Raw genomic sequence first — 19,082 nt, 5'->3', positions numbered from 1 at the left:
TAGATACAAATGTCAAAGCAAATAAAAATAAGGTCATATATTGCAGAGTCAAACTATGAGGACGAATGAAAAGATAAAAAAACAAGAACCTGTGTTTCCACAAATACTGCAGCTGGGAATGATTGCATAATTGAACCTTAATGTGAAATACATCAGTTTTATCTTCTGTCATTTAAGCGGACAAACAGAGGATACATCCCTCAGAACTACAACCAATATGGCAGATTGGTTTTGGCTTCTCTCTCTGAGCCTGGCCGTGGTTGTGGGGGAGAAAAAAAAGAGCTGAAGTTGCTTTAATGCAGTGACAACACAAACAAATAAACAAAGCGTGTAAAAACTGAAAGCTGCCACTCTCAGGCATCACTCGGTGCCATCAGTTGTATAAGTCCTTGAACTGCGAGCAGGCCCCGCAGAGGAAGAAACCGAAAAGGTCACATTGCAGAGATGCTCCGAGAAGAATTAATCTTCTTATTGCCAAAAAAATAAAAAATAAATGCGATATGACTGTCGGACAGCTGCAGAGCATGGCTGCAACATAAAGCACTTAGATCTGCGTTTTCTGCACACGCAGCCGCGTCCAGACACCGGAGTGAAAATGCGTTTTATCTTTCTGTTTGTTTAACGAGGGTTTTTATTCCAATGCTGCACAGAGATGATGGAAATGAGCTCTGACATTTCCATGAGCGATTCGTGACAAACTAACACATCACAGAGCGTCCTTATGACTCTCCTTGGACCTTACACCAAGGTAAGACATGGCATAGATAAACCCCCTAGTTTAAAAGCCGATAGGAAATAATAGGCGGACTTCAGGGCGCCCATAATGACAAAAAAAAAAAAAAAAACGGAGCAACGCATCCGTCAGATGGTCTCCAAAAAACAGCTGGCAACCTTGATGCAACGAGCCCGATTAGTGTATCAGTGCGGCTGCAGGCGCATGAATTCCTGATAAACCTCTGGATCATGAACGATGAAACTGTCCTCTAATTATAACCAACATAATGAACGCAGACATGCTAAAGAGGCTAACTTCAGCAGTACCTTATTAATTGAAGACTTCACAAATCTCCCGCGGTCCTCTCCGCTCGGGGTTCAAACAGGGTTGGAAACGCTTGAAAATCCTAAAATAGAAATAATAATAATAAAAAAAGAATCGGCACCCCCCATCCGGAGCAGCAGAGACGCGCACATCGAGTGTGTGCATTTAATTAGGCTCCTCCATGGTGAAGGTGGAGAGCTGGAGACAGAGGCGTGCGCACCAGACTACAGAGCATCTTTGTCCGCTCACTGTTTATCGTCACGGCGATGCTGAACAGCCGAAGAGATCTTTGATCAGAGAGCGAGCACTCCGCCTCTTCCTCATACACCTCTTTCTCTCCTGTATGAGTCGGATATGCGCTGTGGTAGATGTCCACAGCTACCTGCTTGTCATTGATCATCAACAGAAGCATGCAGTCCAAATTTATTGCAAATATTCGGTTTAATGGAGCTTTTTGTGTAGAACTGTGGGAGTTGAAAGTGCCCTCTATTAAGTTACACCAACCACCTATTAGTAACTTGGAATAGTAAGTTTTTCACAACAGGATGATGTGAACAACATGTTTTATTGTGGATTATAAATTCAGTGTAGCTTTTTATCCTCTCAGCTTTTTGCTGGTAGGCCTATGCCATAAAGTTGAATTTGGGTCCATGTAACCAGAACAAGTTCTTCCACATGTGTATTGTGTCCATTATATCAATGGTTCATACTCCTTCTCTGCATGCCTTAGGTGTCTCCATGCTACCCTAGTCATTACTCAACTTGATGGGTGAATGAAATGCTTCTGCGGCACCTGATGGCACACAAAGCAGTAATCCTGTGCAGCTTCTGCTAAACTGAAAACAGGATAACCCATGTATAGCATTCTTTTTGCCACTCTATCGTAAACATCAGGTATGAATATAACTAACAACATCCAAAAAGAGCCACAGATTTCACTTGCTTCTATCAGGGTAAGTGGTCATTATTGATTGATTGATTGTATTTATCTCACAGTGGAGAAATGTACTTGTTACATGGGCTCAAATAGTCAAAAAGAAGAAGGTAGCAAAGAAAGAAAAGACTTTAGCTGCCTCATTCATATATATATATATATATATATATATATATATATATATATATATATATATATATATATATATATATATATATATATATATATATATATATATATATATATATATATATATATATATATATATATATATATATATATATATATATATATATATATATATATATATATATATATATATATATATATATATGAATGAGGCAGCTAAGGTCTTTTTTAAAGGCAGTCTTATTATACGGGGTTATTGCACAGCATATTTATATAGATGGGTATTTATCTATATAGCTATTCCACTGGGTATCAAATATAAAGACACAGGTAAATGCACAGGGTATTAATTGCACATTATACATTGCACAAGTTATACCCTTTGTAGTGTTGCATTGTAGAGTCTGGTGGAAGCAGGGATGAATGACCTGTGGTAGCGCTCCTTTTTATAAACAGGGTGTAAAGTTATTTTACAGCTGCTAAGCTCCTCTACAGTCTGGTGCAAGGGGTGAAGGTTATTGTCGATAATGGATGTAAACTTGGACAGATATTATTTAGCAATTGGTTAAAGAGAATGCATACAATGCAGCTGAAAACCACTGCAAAACAAAGGCAGATAAAAAGCCAGTCTTGTTAACAACTAACAAAAAAAGTCCTACTGATGCAAAAGACTTTAGAGGGAATATTTTTTTGCTTGGCGAGACAAAAGATGAACTAAAAATAAGGGAAAACAGCATTTATTATATAGCATATTATAGCAGCAGTCAATTAAATTAACTGGGCTGTAATCCATACTATAAAGTTATTATAGATTTGTAGCATTTCTTTGGTGCGTGTTTTTTTATTAAACCATTTTATTTTTTAGACAAAGGCAAGCCATAATCTTAAACCTTTTTACCATTTAATTATTAATGCAAATCCATCTGAAGTAATGAATATGCAGCCTTTTCAATGACCTCATGTCACACATGTACCCAACGAGAAAGTAAGTCTACACCACGGTGTCCTGGTGACACACCTCTCTCCTCATATTGCACCTGCTGCCTTTAGCCACATAAAGTCGAACCAAAGACCTTTTTTAGGACTACTTTTATTGTAGATCCCCAAGACATTTTGTAGATTTTATTCCCTTAATTTTAGAACAAACTGGGATTTATTTTTTGTTCCCTGTCACATAGAAAGTGAGCAAATTCATATATACTGAAAATAAATGTGTATTAACAGTGAATTGTGATTTAAAACAATTTTTCCATCTGATTTAAAAGGACAGGAACAATATCTTGTGCTTTATACTGCGGGAGAAATGAAAGACAAATGCAGAAGCACCTTGAGAATACCACCCTCATGAAAAAGTAATGACCAAGCGATAGCCTTGACCCAAGGAGGACCGAAAAATTCAAATGATCCTGTTATTACTATGTATTTGTTGCCAAACTATGAACATATTAACAGCCATTGCAGTTGCATCTCTATCTTTAACCATTGTAATATTGGTTCACATTATTTGTTATGCAATATGATTTTAGATTCTGAATTAATGAAGTGTCTTAGCCATTACTGTAAGTTTTTTTGCAGTGCTTGTAAAATTAGAACAGCTCTGTAGAGTTTCTTCTTCACCTACATGTTCCACTGAAAGCAAGCTGTTAAAACTCCTCTTCTGGTGAGATTCACAGACAGGGAAGAGAGGCTGGAGGATGGGACTGGGATGAGGCCATCTGTATCAACTTACCTGTCTCATTGGCATAAGGGTTTCTTCTAGAACAATCTTGCATTATGTGGATAACTGATCTTTACTTACATCTGTGTTCATATGGCAGTAAGTGATGCACGGGTCATTTTAAGAAATATATTTGTTATTGACAGGTATTAAAATTCACTGAGGTATTACTCAGTGAATTGTTTTCATAACCAATGTTTTTGCTTTTATGTGACAAGGTTTAGTTTCTCAGAAATTTAGAATGGTGAAAAGGACAGATAAAATTAAAATGTTTAAAAAAAGGTGTGTCAGTTATCTTTTCTTGAATTAATGCATCACTGTGGGGGGTTATTGATTTGATTAATCTGTGGCTCAGTTAAGGGGCTAAATAAGTCCAGGTTGCTTTAATAGTGATCTTCAGCTTATCCAAATAGTAAATAGTATTCCCATACATTTTCCAGTGTATTTGTTTTCATATCCTCACTGTTGAAATTTGATTTTGGACCCTCAGAACTTTTACATCAGGCTCAGAGGCTAGAATAAGTCTCACCAACATCATCAATGGCTCAAAATCAATGGCTCAAAATAATCTGGCAATGATGACTGGTCTAAAGGCTGGTTATATGGTGACTGATGCAGGTGGATCAGATTTGTATGGTAATGTGAACTTGGTGGAGCTAAGCAGGTGTGTGAAATGAGTAATCAGACTAGGCATCAGTCCCAAAATCATGACAGTGTTATATATTTTCCTATATTTATTCTTTCAGGCTGTCAGACCTGGAGAAAATGCTTGGTGGCAGAGATAGTAGACTGAATTTGTCTAACTCTGATATCTCCTATCTGAATTCATTAAACCACACAGGCTCTGTTTAAATTCTTTGGAAACTCATCACTAAGCTCACTTGATTGATTACTAATGTTAAGGTATGCCTATTTGTGTCCAAACACAAAACTGCACTTGCTACATAAAAACAAGCTCAAACAAGATTGCAGTTTAATTCTTTGGTAGGTGTATGTGTGTGTACAAAATGTTTACCTGTTTGATGAACATCTGCACATTAGTTCTGCATCACTAAGCCGTTTGTTTAATTTTGACCATTTTAGTTGGTATTTTCCTCAAACATGCACAGGATAAGATCCACCCATGCACGGGATAAGATCCACACATGCACAGGACAAGATCCACTCAGACACATGATAAGATCCACATATGTGCATAATGATTCAGGCACATAAAATTTATGTATTCACAAGACAAGATTCACTAAAGTATTTGTGATGTGTACATAATTATATCTTGATTTATAAACTAGCAGTGGTTTTTGAACTTGCTGCATTTGTGTGTTGATTTTTGACTCACTTTACGTGACTCAATGCACAAATGCATTTTTTTTAACAAACTATGATTAGTTCCAAAGAAGTTTAAAAAACAGCTAGGGAACTAAGACATCTCGCCTGGTCAGCCAGGCCAACAATGCCTTCTCAGAGGCATAGAGCAGTATTGGGTACCTCAGCCTTACAAAGAACTCAACAAATCCCCATTATCAAGGGGCAGGCCTGTTCTTCTGGTTCACTGGGCTACACTTATTTCAAACATTTACAATTGAAAAAAGCTTCCTGGATTGGAAGTGAAACATCTTCAAACTTGAAAAACAAGGTCCAGTGGGTTGTTTTTTGGCCTTTTTTGGAATGACTATGACCTGGATGACTGAGAACCTTCAACAGCACAAGCTATGATCTGAAACCAATTAGATCACTTTTTTTAGCCCTGGAAAGCAGGATCAGAGGAATTAATTAACGCTGTGAAGCCATAGGCTGAAAATGCACTTACATGATCATTTATGCTGTTCCTGACAGAGAAGAAAGGGTTGAAGCAAGGAATGGGGACAATGTGTAAGACTTTGAAAGATACAGCGGCTTGTGCAGAAGGCGAAAGGAGCGAAGGTGTGGCAGAGCCATAACCCCTGCTGGTGAGTAAAGACTTGTGACGGGTTGAGTGGTTAAGGGGGAAAGGAAATGGATAGTTGCTGGTGAGCATTGGACAAATCCTCAGGTGTCACAAAGAATGGAATGCCAGCTGAATCAGGTGCATGTGGGACTAAAAGTGGGCTTGAGAGAAGACCTGGGTGGGCCTGTTGGGGTGGGTACGAACCAAAGCCAGGGGATCATTGCAAGCTGGATGCTCACAAACGAGGAACTGAGAGTGCACATCAGATTAAAAAAAGCCTAAACAAAGTGCATGACAACTGATGTCACTAATGTGCTAGACGAAGGCTAGGCCAAGTGCTAGATTAAGGGGATCTTGAAAGATGATTGGCTTTGGAGGAGGTGCAGTCCAGGCATTGAGTGGCTTAAGCTTAAGCTAGGGATATTGCAGGTGGTAAAGGTGAAGCTGATAGGAGTCTTCCACATTGAATTATTTTCTTGTTAACAAAAATAATACGTTTTTTTTTATATTTTCATATTCCATAGGAAATACGGACAACCCTAACTCTAATCATCTCAACACAGAGCATGGAGCAATCCTTCTAAATATGTAGCAATCCTGTTTTTCAAAGGATGGTTGGAAACCCTAGACCAGAGGTCATGGATTAGCAGAACGGGGTCCAGATCTGGACCCACCTGCTGGCTAATCCAGGCCCAATCTGATCTAAAACATGTACATATTACTGCATGTTGTCCGACGACAGTGTCTAAACGTCATTTGCGTCGCTTCTCCTGTTTGTATGGTAAAGCCATTCATAGCATCCAGCACAAGGCTGCACATTATAAAAAGATAGCCAATGAGGTGTGTCAGTAAGGGTTGCTGCTGCTAGCAACTTTTAGACACAGCAGGCAAACATGTGGCACGCCGTGCGGTGGGAAAGATGGAGAAGATGATGATAAAAAGAGAGCAGAGAATGTGTGGACTGCTGGAAGAAGCACTGTGGACTAGTGAAAGAAAAGTGAAATGGTTTGCTCAAAGAAGGTCATGTTTGGCTCAACCTACTGCTGTGAACCAGGATTCTCCTACATGAACATATTCAAAAATAAATATCGATCCAGGCTCAAAATGAGCACCTTGATATGTGCTTCAGCATGGCTTTGTCGTCAATCAAACCCAGTTTTAAGCCTTGGAGGTCAGCCTAAAGCTCACTCCTCTCATTAAGCAATGAAATGAAATAAAATGGTCAGTTCAGGTGTTTGAGCCCTCAAATACATCCAGAAAACACAACATAATAGGAATTAAACCAATAAAACTAGAAAACAAAGAAAAATATGAATCAATGTGAAACTGAAAACTCAAAGAAAACTTAACAGAACCAAGGCCATGACAACTTCGACATCAACCTTTGAAGGACTATTTTGTGGTTCTACCTCCAGTAAAGCAAGCAGTCAGCAGTCATCTTCTTTCCTCCGCTCTTTGCCCAGCCTCTCTGGCTGCCCGGTAGGCTCGTCTGTCCTCCACTGTCCTTTTTAAACCTCCAGCAGTTTGCCATTAAAGGCTAGCTGTGTCCAGCCGTTACCTCTCCCTGCTTACTCTCCCTGGTGGGTCTGTCAAAGGTTCCGCTGTTCTACTCCTGCCCAGTAGTAGCCTCTCCCATTCTTCCAGTGTTATGTTTCGCTGAAAGACTTATCCAATTTTCCAATGTGCACCTCAGCTTTCCTCTTGAGCTGCCTTATCACCCCGCTATGGCACGGTGTTTCCCAGGCGGGCTCCTCTGATCTACCACTGTGGTTCTTCAGCTCAAGCGAGAGCATGACTTCCCCCTCATCCTTGTTATCCAGTTGAGTTGTCCAGTTGATTTGTCCCTTAGTTTTTCAGCTCTCTGACCTAAACAAACATGGCAGAGAGCAGGAGAAAGATTCATGTTAATCAGAGAACATCTCATCAACATGGGGGGAGTGTTGGCCTAGGGGCTTAGAGCACTGAACTTGTGCTCTGAGAAAGTTGCCAGTAACTGGTTCGAATCCCACGGCCTCCACTCTGGATACCTGAGCAAGACCCTTATCCCCCAATTGCTCCCCCGGTGCCGCACAATGGCAGACCACTGCTCCCCAAGGGAATGGGTTAAATGCAGAGGTACATTTCTCAAATGTGAGATTAACAGCACCCATACGAGGCTCCTCAGGTTCAGCACTGGACAGGGCCTGTGGTGACTGCACAGCAGTGGCAGACAAGGCGCCAGCCTTTTAAGGCCTGGACAGTACCACCCCAGGTTAAATCAGGTTCAGCACTGGACAGGGCCTGTGGTGACCGCACAGCAGGGGCAGACAAGGCGCCAGCCATATCAGCACTGGACAGTACCATAACAGGTTAAATCAGGTTCAGCACTGGACAGGGCCTGTGGTGAATGCACAGCAGTGGCAGACAAGGCGCCAGCTATTTCAGCACTTGACAGTACAACCCCAGGTTAAATCAGGTTCAACACTGTAGCTTCTGGGGGGCTGCACATCACTCATTCTGTGAAACCTGTCCATCAAATTCTTTCCTATATTCCGGAATTTAACCCTTTGCCATTAGCCAGCACTTCAGACAGGACCCTAACTCCTTCAACAGTGCCCATACGAGGCTCCTCAGGTTCAGCACTGGACAGGGCCTGTGGTCACTGCACAGCAGTGGCAGACAAGGCGCCAGCCATTTCAGGACTGGACAGTACCACCCCAGGTTAAATCAGGTTCATCACTGGACAGGGCCTGTGGTGACTGAACAGCAGGGGCAAGTTCAGTTATTATTATTTTATTTATGACAACACAATAATCCATGCTTAAAATCTGTTGTCTTAATAATGACCAGCCGGTCACAGGTCATGGCCTATCATGTAAAAATCGTCTGAGCACTGCCAATTGACCTGTGCAACTCTACTGCTTTGTTAGCACCAATTTTGATAACAATCCTCTTTAAAATGCTCAGCACACAGATGTAAAACCTCCAATAGTTTTGCAAGTAGATTTTCATCTTAAATAAAATCCTTCCAATGAGTATTCAGGAGCTCAGATGAAGACCGTAAGAAGACTTTTGCAAAAACAGTGGCTATTCTCAGCTCATAGCTTAGCTCTTAGCTTAGCCATTTCACTTTGGATGCTCAATGTTGGGGAGCAGAAAGATGATGCCTGCTAGTGTCTAGACTCAAATCAGGGGTGCATTTTTTTCCAAAAGGAAATTTAAAGAGGGATGGATTTTGAAACAGAGCATTAAGAGAACACAATAGCTAAGAGTTGGAGAAATGCAATGTGAGAGGGGAAAGGGTTTTATTATTTGTAAACCTCATACACAGGCTTTAGGACTCATATGGCTGTTACAAAATGTTTATAAAGTGAATTTTGCATAATACACTTGGTAATAATTTGATCATGATGATAATGTCACTATTTTGTATTCAATTTCCCTACTTTATTTCTCTAAAGTGGTTTCAATTGGTTTAATAGTGTTGTTTGTGTCAGGGATGGAGATGGGTATTTGAACACATTTTAAATGATATAGTAACAATTGTGATACCTGGAAATAGGTGTTGGTGTTGGTACCTATTTTCAGTACCACATTAATGTTATCTTAAACACTAAGTTTGTTTACCTTGTGAAAAAAAAAATCATCAAATAAATAAATGTAATCTAACAAAAACTTCCAACTGTTTTTAATATTCTTTTTTTGTTTCTGCATTTATTTTATTTTATTTATTTTTTATTTTTTTATTTTTTTCCTACTTGCTTTGATTCTGTTATATCTTCCTGTATTTTAATCATGTAAAGCACTTTGCATTGTCTTTGTACTGAATTGTGCTATACAAATAAATTTGCCTTGCCTTGTGCAGACAAAGATAATGCTTCATCCATGTCGCTGACAGTAGACAAGACGCTAACATATGCAGGTGTGCTAAAGGTGACTAATGCAGGGGTAACAGTTATAGATGTGTATGCTGACAGAGTTGTGAATCCTTCAGCCTTGAAAAAAGTTATGTGCTTAACTAGGTGCTGCCTCAGATTATAAGTATGCCTACAACTGGCCTTGCACTTAGCCTGACATGTTGTAGCCATTACAATATGTATCATATTATGAAAAGTGGAGCCACACTCTTGAACGTTTTCTATTTGATATACCTGCTATGTTTACTGTACCTGTAGCTTCTGATATCATCACAGCCTTGTGCTATCCATGCTGTGTTCATGTCATCTGGAAAATCTCTTACCCTTCCACTCGCTTGACTCACATTGATGGATTTAGTTACCAAAACATTGTCCTGTTTGATGTTATGTGATCACGTACTTGGATGTACCGACAAAGTTCTGTTGGTGCCTGTAAAAGTATTGAGTTCAGTACCCATCCTTGGTCATAAGGCTCTTTACTAAGAGATGCAGACAGTCTGGCAGGCAGACTGGAGCACAGGAGTTTGAAGAATTTAATAAAAATGTGGGGAAAAAGGTGAGAAGATTGGGGAACTGAACAAAAAACAGAAATAAATGCAAGCATGGAAATCAATTTTTCCAGCAAGGAATAAAGACAAATGAGTATGATATATACAGTGGAGGTGTGATAAGCTACTACAAACCAGTGAACTACAATTAAGCAAGCCATAAGCAAACCTAATGAAATGGATTGCATAGTGCTACAATGGAATGACAAGGTCTCTGTCTGATGTGGGAAAACCAGTGAGGACACTTAAGCCAAAGCAAAAGTATGTCAGTAAGTTGAGGTAAGACGTAAACAGGATGCTTCAATAGTTCATTTAGCAGAACTATTGAAGTACTAACTGGCCTTAAGCAAGAACCAATCGTATTACTGTAACTAATTTTTGCAAATCATGTGTATGAGTAATATAAGAAAAAATTTAACATTCCCCATTTTCTGCTATTTCTAATCTTCTCTGAGGTATGGAGGAATTTTAGCAGTGCTCCAGGCTTCATGGACGCGTCTTATGCAATCAGCACAACAAAATACCTACATTTAGTTTAGTTGGAAGCAATTGTCCATTTTATTAGGCTAAATCATTATATACTATGCAACTCTGCAATTATAAATCATAGTTTAATTTGCTGACACTTGGTCTGTAATGATGACAGAACGATTAGTCACTGCACCTGGAGCTGGCATTTTGGAATCAGGGGACACTGGTTTCAGTCAGAGATCAAGCTATTATGGAAATAACATCTGGAACAGAAAATGGATGGAAATGGATAAAAATTTCAGCAAAGCTCCTCTAATGGCAACACTTGCGGTCATTTCACTCCATGGCAGCTCCTTGCCTTTGTTGTGATATAAATTGTGAAATGTCTGGGTTTGGGTCTGTCTCAATTAGTCAAATTAAAATGTTACCATTAATGTTTTATGTTTATGCATGAGAGACATGGAGAGTGTGATGAAGGGTTGACAGATGTGGTCTGGAGAGGTAGAGTACAGGTGTGAGAGTGTATTAAAATATTTTACAGAATGTTGTTGCATATACTGTTACAGTTTTTTTTCTGTAACAGTATAACCACTTCATTTACAGATCTTTTAGTTTATTTCTCCCTGCTTGGCTTTTGTTGGTTCTTTATTGCTCAGTTCTCAGTCAACAGAACCTCAATCTTCAAACCAGTACAGTTTTTGTTCATCATATTCATGGCATTTCTATGAATGAACACCTTCTGACTACCGTGGGAAGATGTAGACCTCCCACCTTTATGTAGTATATGGCAATTTTGGGGCAGTAATTGGGCAGATTTACATTTCTCTGTAACATGTGTTTGCTTATGCAAAGGTGGAGTGCTCCATGTTTACCAGGATCATTTATGATAATTTACTGAAGTTAGGAACGTTTGTTGAGTCTGATGCATTTGTAAAAGCCCGCAGTAGGAGAAAAAGTAGGAGAAATGTACAACAAAAAAACAAGAGTGTTGTTGCATAAGGTCCATTGTTCCCATCTGGCTCTAATGCCAACACTAAAGATGGAAAATCTGAGCTTTTGCAGCTGAACGCAAATGGCCAACCAATCAGAGAAGCTGATCCAGTGGCTGTCTGGGAGACAGACACTACATGCAAGCCTTGATCTCTGCTTCTGCAGAGCTGTCAGCATGAAACCATAAAGACAATATATATAGTAAGGGGTTAAACTTCACAAACTTTAAAAGGCTGATAAACTGACTGCACATATAAAATTTTGATATTTAGTTGCTTAAAAGGTGTTAAACCAGCTTTTTCAAATTCATCAAAGCAAACTCTTCAACTTTGTATTGTCATTATATTGTCAAGTACAGAATTCACTCTCTACATTTAACACATCCCTTTTGAGGAACAGTTGACCGCCAATGTGCAGTGCAGGGAGCAGTGTGGGGTTATGGGTCTTGCTCAGGAACCCAGAGGGCAGGTTGTGGGGATCAAACCGGGTACTTGCAACCTTCTTAGGGCACCAATGCACTGCTCTAACCACTAGGCCAACACTCCCCGACCGCATCAATTGTAGTGCTACAACTAAACCACTGTACAGCCAGTTTTCTCCCCAGTTCGGTATAAGCCTCTATGCTATCGGTTGTTCCAAAGCATTCTCACACTCCTCTTATGTACTGAGCGTTCAATTGCTGTGATTAAGTGCGCAATTTTTGAACACTGGAGAGAAAAGCATTACAATATTGTATACTAAATTAGATGTAACCATGGCTCAAGATCTTTGCATTGCTTGAGAGAGTCGGACCCAAACTGAAATGCTTCTATTCTAAAGCAAAAATCTTTGAAACTCCAAAAAAACAGATGTAGGTATGATCACGTTTGCCTTGATCTGATCCCCATGCCTGAATGTGCATGTGAAACCTGGTTTACACTGCAGAGCTTTTGTGTGTACTGAGCCTAATCAGTGCTTCTGCATGTATATGAGAGTGTTGTGCGTATGTATACGTGTGTGTGTAGATATGTGTGTGTGAGGAGCTGGTTGAAGGAGAGCAGTAGTGATGGAGCCTGAAAGCCCCGCAGCGCAGCTGTTCTCCTAGTGCATCGTCAACTTCGCTGCTAAGCCCAGAATGCATGCTTCAACCCTGCTCACACAATCTCTGTTCCTTCTTCATCTACTTCCTCTGTGGCTCTCGAAGCTCTTCATCTGAATCTTTATAATAGATAATTAAATATTCTTGGCTGTGATTTCATTGCCTTATCAACAGCTCCACTTTATAGCTATAAATACATCTCATCCATCTGGTTTTACCATTTCTCCTCATGAAAAGAGGCCCGTAATGAAGAATATATGTAAGCCTATGTCTTTGTGAGTTATTGTAGCAGGTCTTGAAATGGTTGGTCTTTTTCCACTATATGTTTGTAAGATATGCAGTTGACAGACAGCTCTCAGGAAGAAGGGCAAGAACTGTGTCATTATGGTGACTGTGGAGCGGTTTAAGTAAATTGACTGATAAGAGCAAAGAAAAGAGGCCCAACCCTTAGGGAGTAACTGACATTAAAGCAATCTGCTCTATCTATCTATCTATCTATCTATCTATCTATCTATCTATCTATCTATCTATCTATCTATCTATCTATCTATCTATCTATCTATCTATCTATCTATCTATCTATCTATCTATCTATCTATCTATCTATCTATCTATCTATCTATCTATCTATCTATCTATCTATCTATCTATCTATCTATCTATCTATCTATCTGCATACTGTTTTAACAGTGGTGCTTCTGCTCCTCTTTTTCAGCCAAAGATATTTAAAAATAGAAACATTCATGCTTTCTGAATGTACTTTCCCTTCAGGAAGTGTGCAGCTGTGCATGCCAGATATTGGCCAAGCACCATCACGTGTCATCGTCTTACTAAGCTTCTATTGGCTGGCACCTGTGGGGCTTTGTGAAGAAAAGCTTTTCTGACAGAACCCAGGAGCCCAAAGGAGTTGCTGCCATAGTTGCTGCAAACTGAGAGAAGGACAACGTTGGTGGAGCACGAGGGCTTAAAGGAGGGCATCACTCAATGACAGTAAATCCAGAGGTACTGAGCTGCGACCTTCCAACTGTGTGAAAGGACATAGATGATGACATGTCAGAGGAGAATTAGGACAAATTAGACAAAGCAGTGATAATCATAGAGCATGTGCCTCAATTGTATGGTTTCATTCAAACTTTATTGTTGCAGTATTCCAATCACAAACAATTTATCGTATCATGAATAAAGTATATATTAGTAATTACTAAAATAAATGTAAAAGAGGATGAATTAACTTTTCATTTTTTTCATCATATCTAACATAATCAGATGCACCTTATTCATTTTCAACATTTATTTGAACACAGCGCCCCCTAGTGGTAAACCTTGATAAACATTTGGCTTATGGACTAATGAAACATAGGGATGTCTGGGGTTCTGTCTCTTCTTTTAAGTCAGACAAAATAATTTTATCAACATCTGCTTTGTCATTCAATTCAACCTTTAGACTGTGTAGATTAGGCTGAAATGTAATAGAGGATGTGAGTTATGTTTCAATTTTGAAACAATGTACAGTCAGAAATATACTAAACAAATATTTGCCAAATCAATGTCGTAATATTTTTGAAGTTTAACTGTGTTTTTAAATATTGTAAAACATACAAGCAAAGGATTTCGGTGCACCTTTGAATTTTTGTCTATTTCTTAACAGCCCCCTCATTTTGAAGTAATCCTCACCTATTTTTCATACCCAAATAGAAAAGCAAATAACTTAGGAACTGTAAGCCAAAATTACATATAATAATCTGGTCGGTTCCTGTTTAGCTATGACACCTACCAGCAGGAAAATATCAGCTGGGCAGCTGCCATCAACAACTTAGATCGTAGATGACAGAGTCAGGCCTGTTATTTAGTGATTAGACCTGTTTCTCTTCTAGACACTTGTGGTCTAATTTTTTACTGTGACTAACTGTATCTTTCATCCGTTTTGATGTAAAAACAGCCTCAGTGCTCACCTGCTTAACTATTTCTTTCCTGCCAAGACCCTCCAACAGTGCTAGTTTAGCGCTACTTTTCAGACATAAAAACTATTAAAATAGGTACTTGTTCCTTTTTTATGTCTGCTTCTCTCTCTTTGAACCCCCAGCCGGTCTCGGCAGAATGCCGTTCACACTGAGCTGACCTGGTTCTATCTTGAGGATTCTTCCTGTTAAAAGAGAGTTTTTCCCCTCCAGTGTCCCTGCATGCATGATCAGTGTGAGAGATTGCTATACTGTCAATGTCACAATGCATGCGAATATCTACCGTCACCATATGATCATCCAGTAGGAGTGTACAAAGTCAATGACTAATACAATCAACTGGTTCTCCTTAGATATAAAATGTTTAACCAGTTTGAAGGTATGATCTGAGTGAATGGATTGAATATGTAAAGTGACTTTTGATGACGTGTTGTTAATAGTGTTGTAAATAAAATAGATTGAATTGAACTGTATCACTAGTCAGGAAAAGCATGTTGAGCAGGTAGAATGTTTTAAGTGTCATGGTACACAGATGGACACCTGTGATTCCTTCCAAATACACTCTTACTCAATTTGTGACAAGGTCATCCAACATCTTCATAATATCAGGAAGGTAAGATATTTTATTGCCAGCTAAAAGATTTTAATCATGGTTTACTGGTCAGCTATAAAAACCATTCTTACCTTCAAAATAACAAAAGCAGAGGGATTTCTTCACCCAGCTAACATTTAAAAATATATATACTGTATGTTTTATTTCAATGCATTCATTTAAAATACAATTTGTTTTATATTTGCATTGTCTGTCCCTTTTAAATGTTTTCTGTACCCGTTTAAGGTGGAGCCCAGTTAAATATCCTAGGTGTCAGATAGATAAAACCCTTGATACAAACTATTTTTCTGAAATATGGAATTTTATTCCATTTACACGTGTCAAGGCTCTGACAAATGGACCCACAATTAAAGCAGACAGCAGTCCGAACACAGAACAGGCAGAAACAGACCGGAAGAGGGGCAGACCAAATCTCAGGAATCCAAAGGCAGAAATAGGCCAGGAAAAGGCAGTCAAAAAACACTACAGGGTACCCTAGATACTTCTCACACTCAGCTCAAACAATCTGGCACTGATGGCTGGAAAACAGACAGTATAAATAGGAGCTAGAAACAGTTGGATCAGATGAGCGTTAAATGAGCAACCGAGCAGAGTTAGACAGGTTAATGGAATTAGCAATTAAGCCAGCCATCAGCGCTAAGATCATGACAACATGCTGACAGACTGATTCTCACTCTGTTCCACCACTTTCTGTCTATCTTAGTTGTATCAAATGATGGAGTGTTCTTACTTTTCTTTCTTACTTTTTTTAATTTTAAAGGTCCTATATTATGATTTTATCTTAAGCCTTGTATAGTTACCTATAGAAAAACACATCATGGAATAATACCTTAAGAACTACAGGGGTATACATCTTTTTATGAAATACAGTTGTTTTTAGTCCAACCATTAAGAAACAAAACTTGTCTTCAAAGCAATCCCACCCCTCCCTCTACAGAAGGTGCATTGATCAGGTAAGTGCAACCTATCAGCCTGTGTTGCCTAATCTGTATAGAGTGCTCTTCAGGGGTTGCATGATGGAATCAGCCATTTAGGACCAGATTGCCAGAGCAAGATTTTATTGGCCAGGAATGAAGCAGTCTATTGGAGAAAAATGGAGAGGTGTTTCCAGAGAAAAGCTCAGCCAAAGAAAGCTGCACCTATGAGTAACAACTTTCCAACTGCATTGGTCTGCATGGACTACTTGTCCTTGGAGTCTGACAGCCATAGCACAAAAAATATTTGGTTATCGTAGACCATTTCACAAAATTTGCCGTGGCTGTGCCGACAAAACATGACAAAGCCTGGACTGTTGCCAAAGCATCCTGGGAAAACTTTCTGGTTCACTATGGGTTTCCAAGTCATATCCATAGTGATCAGGGAAGGGACTGTGCTTATTGATTGGAGCAGAAAAAGTGCATACCACACCATATCACCCTAGGGAAACCCAGTAGAACACTGTTGAGCAAGCTTCGGAACCTGGAGGAAAAGGACAAACAAAACGGGAGAGTTTATCAAACCCCTAGTACATACATACAAATGTACGAGGAATGACACTACAGGGTCTTTCCCATATGAACTCATGTTTGGTGGGCAGCCAGCCCTCACAATTGACCTCATATTGGGTACTGACATTCAAGCAGAAACTCATGTGAATCATTCAGATTATGTGCAGAAGCTGCGTCACGACCTGCAAGGAGTTACAAGCTTGATGCCCAAAATTCTAAAAGGTCAGGTGAGAAAAGCAAGCTGCGATTTGATGCTAAAATGAGGTCTGCTGAGTTGGTTGAAGGAGATGGATCCTAGTGAAGAATGTCACCTTGGGAGGAAAGCAGAAATTAGCTGACAAATGGGAAAAATCCATTCATGTTGTTATGGAGCAGATCGATGAGGGGCCAGTATATGTTGCTAAGCCTGAGAGAGAGAATGGTCCACACCATATGCTCCACAGAGATATTTTACTGCCATGTGGATTTTTGCCAGTGGAAGAAAACTCAAAGAAAGGATCACCGGCCGACAAGCCCAAGGAAATTAACTTCAGAAGCAGGAAGTCGCAAATCAACAAGTGGAGCTGGATCTAGATGAATGAGGGATAGAAGAGGAGGAGAGTTATTGCTTTGAATCCCCACAGCTAACAGCATGGGATCCATCAAAGATCTGTGACTTATGGGTAGTATCCTTGATCAGACAACAGGGAGCGCTGCCTGCTCGATCAGGCTGTACCAATCGGAAATGCATATAAGGCCTACTGCCATGTAGCCTATCACTACCCGATCCGTCATCTCAACTGTTGCCAACCATATTCTTGTAATAAAAATGAAATAGTAAATGGAGTGTACGTGTGCTTACTATAGGCTAAACCCATTAGGAATATTTTAACACCATTTGTGGCAAAGTCTTTTTATTAAAATAAATAGCTCAGATGATATTACACTTGAAGGAAAAAATGGAAGCAAAATAAAAATATTAGAAAATATAAAGATATTTGAGCAGATACAAAATGTAAATGATTTATTGAATGTTCCTCTCATAAAATCGGAAATAAATCAAGCTCTTCAGAAAGTTAAATAGTTAATATTATCAGCTATTCAATAGGTTGAAGTAGTTCAGCCATTAAGATCAGTCATATGTTCAGATTCTAGTTCATCCTTAATTAGTTTACAGTATTAACACTCAGAAAGCAGGCCAGATATTTTAGTAGAAATTCAATAAACACTATATAGAATAAATATGATGGGATTATTAGTACATTTTGTATGGATACCAGCACATTATGGAGTTAAAGGCCATGAACAGGTATATAGGGCAGCAAAAGAAGCAGTTAGAAATGTATTAGTGGCTTTAATTATTAATTTTAGAAAATCTGAAGAACAGAACATGAAGGATAAATGGCAAAAAGAATAAGAGAATGGGGGAAAAAATTTAAATTGCCAAGAGCCAAAAATTTTAAAGAAGAAGAAAAGCTTACAGTGAGAAGCAGAATTGTTAAAGTGTGTTACCGAATTAAGGAAGTTTTAATTTCTGTGACGGAGCTTGGATTTATTTGAGTTTTGTGTGAGCAATATCCCAGTGAGTTAGCAAAAAAAAAAAAAAAAAAAAAAAAGTCGGCATAGGCTTAAAGAAAGTTAACTGAGCAAAAGTTAAAATATGCAATGATTTATGTGCATTTTATTTAACTTGTGCTGTTAATATTGTGATTTTTTTATGAAGGTGGAATGATTATTAAACCTTCCATGGGGACTAATAGAATGAAAGTGATAATCAGTCTTGAACTATATTTTAGAGTTGTATTTTTCTAGATGCCACTGTGTTGCACTGTTAGTTGCCCCAATATGCAAGAATTTTTACTGAGGGGAATAATTGTTTTATGTGTTTTTTGCATGTGTAAATTAGGTTCCTATGAGTTGAGTACAGTTAAAAGGGATCTGGGAAACTAGATGTTAACCTTTTTAGTGAATAAACATCTGTGGAGGCAGTTTTTTTTTTTTCTTTTGGAGATTTTAGCAAGAGCAAGTCCGTACCTGGCTGCTGCAGCCTGTTTCATTGGTTCCCACTGTGACTAGATCTTCTGCCAGGCCGCACTGTCTCCCCTCGTATTGCCTATTCTGGAACAATTGCCATTAATGGACAGTGTTTATTTAGATGTTGGTAGGTTTGAGTGCACTCGATGAATATTTTTATTTTATTTTTTGGACATTGAGTTTTGTTCATGCCTGAAATCTCAGGGGGATTTTTTTCTAGTCCTTAAGTGGTTTAAATTGTTGAGTATAAGAAGGAAGGACTTGATGGACTTTTATTTGTTT

The 19,082-nt window shown here is 39.0% G+C and overlaps 1 protein-coding gene across 1 annotated transcript in view; it reads right to left on the bottom strand.

Moving 5' to 3' along the window:
- LOC119780005 (voltage-dependent L-type calcium channel subunit alpha-1D-like) overlaps window positions 1–1,324 on the bottom strand; it is a 99,576-nt gene extending 98,252 nt beyond the window's left edge. The window contains 1 exon segment of the mRNA XM_038279890.1: window positions 1,042–1,324. The gene's annotated coding sequence lies outside the window, so the exon portion shown is untranslated.
- Window positions 1,325–19,082: the final 17,758 nt, after the last annotated feature.

Source organism: Cyprinodon tularosa, unplaced genomic scaffold (genome assembly GCF_016077235.1).
Source record: "Cyprinodon tularosa strain WSP-4 unplaced genomic scaffold, ASM1607723v1 ctg154, whole genome shotgun sequence".
Lineage (NCBI taxonomy): Eukaryota > Metazoa > Chordata > Actinopteri > Cyprinodontiformes > Cyprinodontidae > Cyprinodon > Cyprinodon tularosa.
This window is presented reverse-complemented; position numbering and strand designations above follow the sequence as displayed.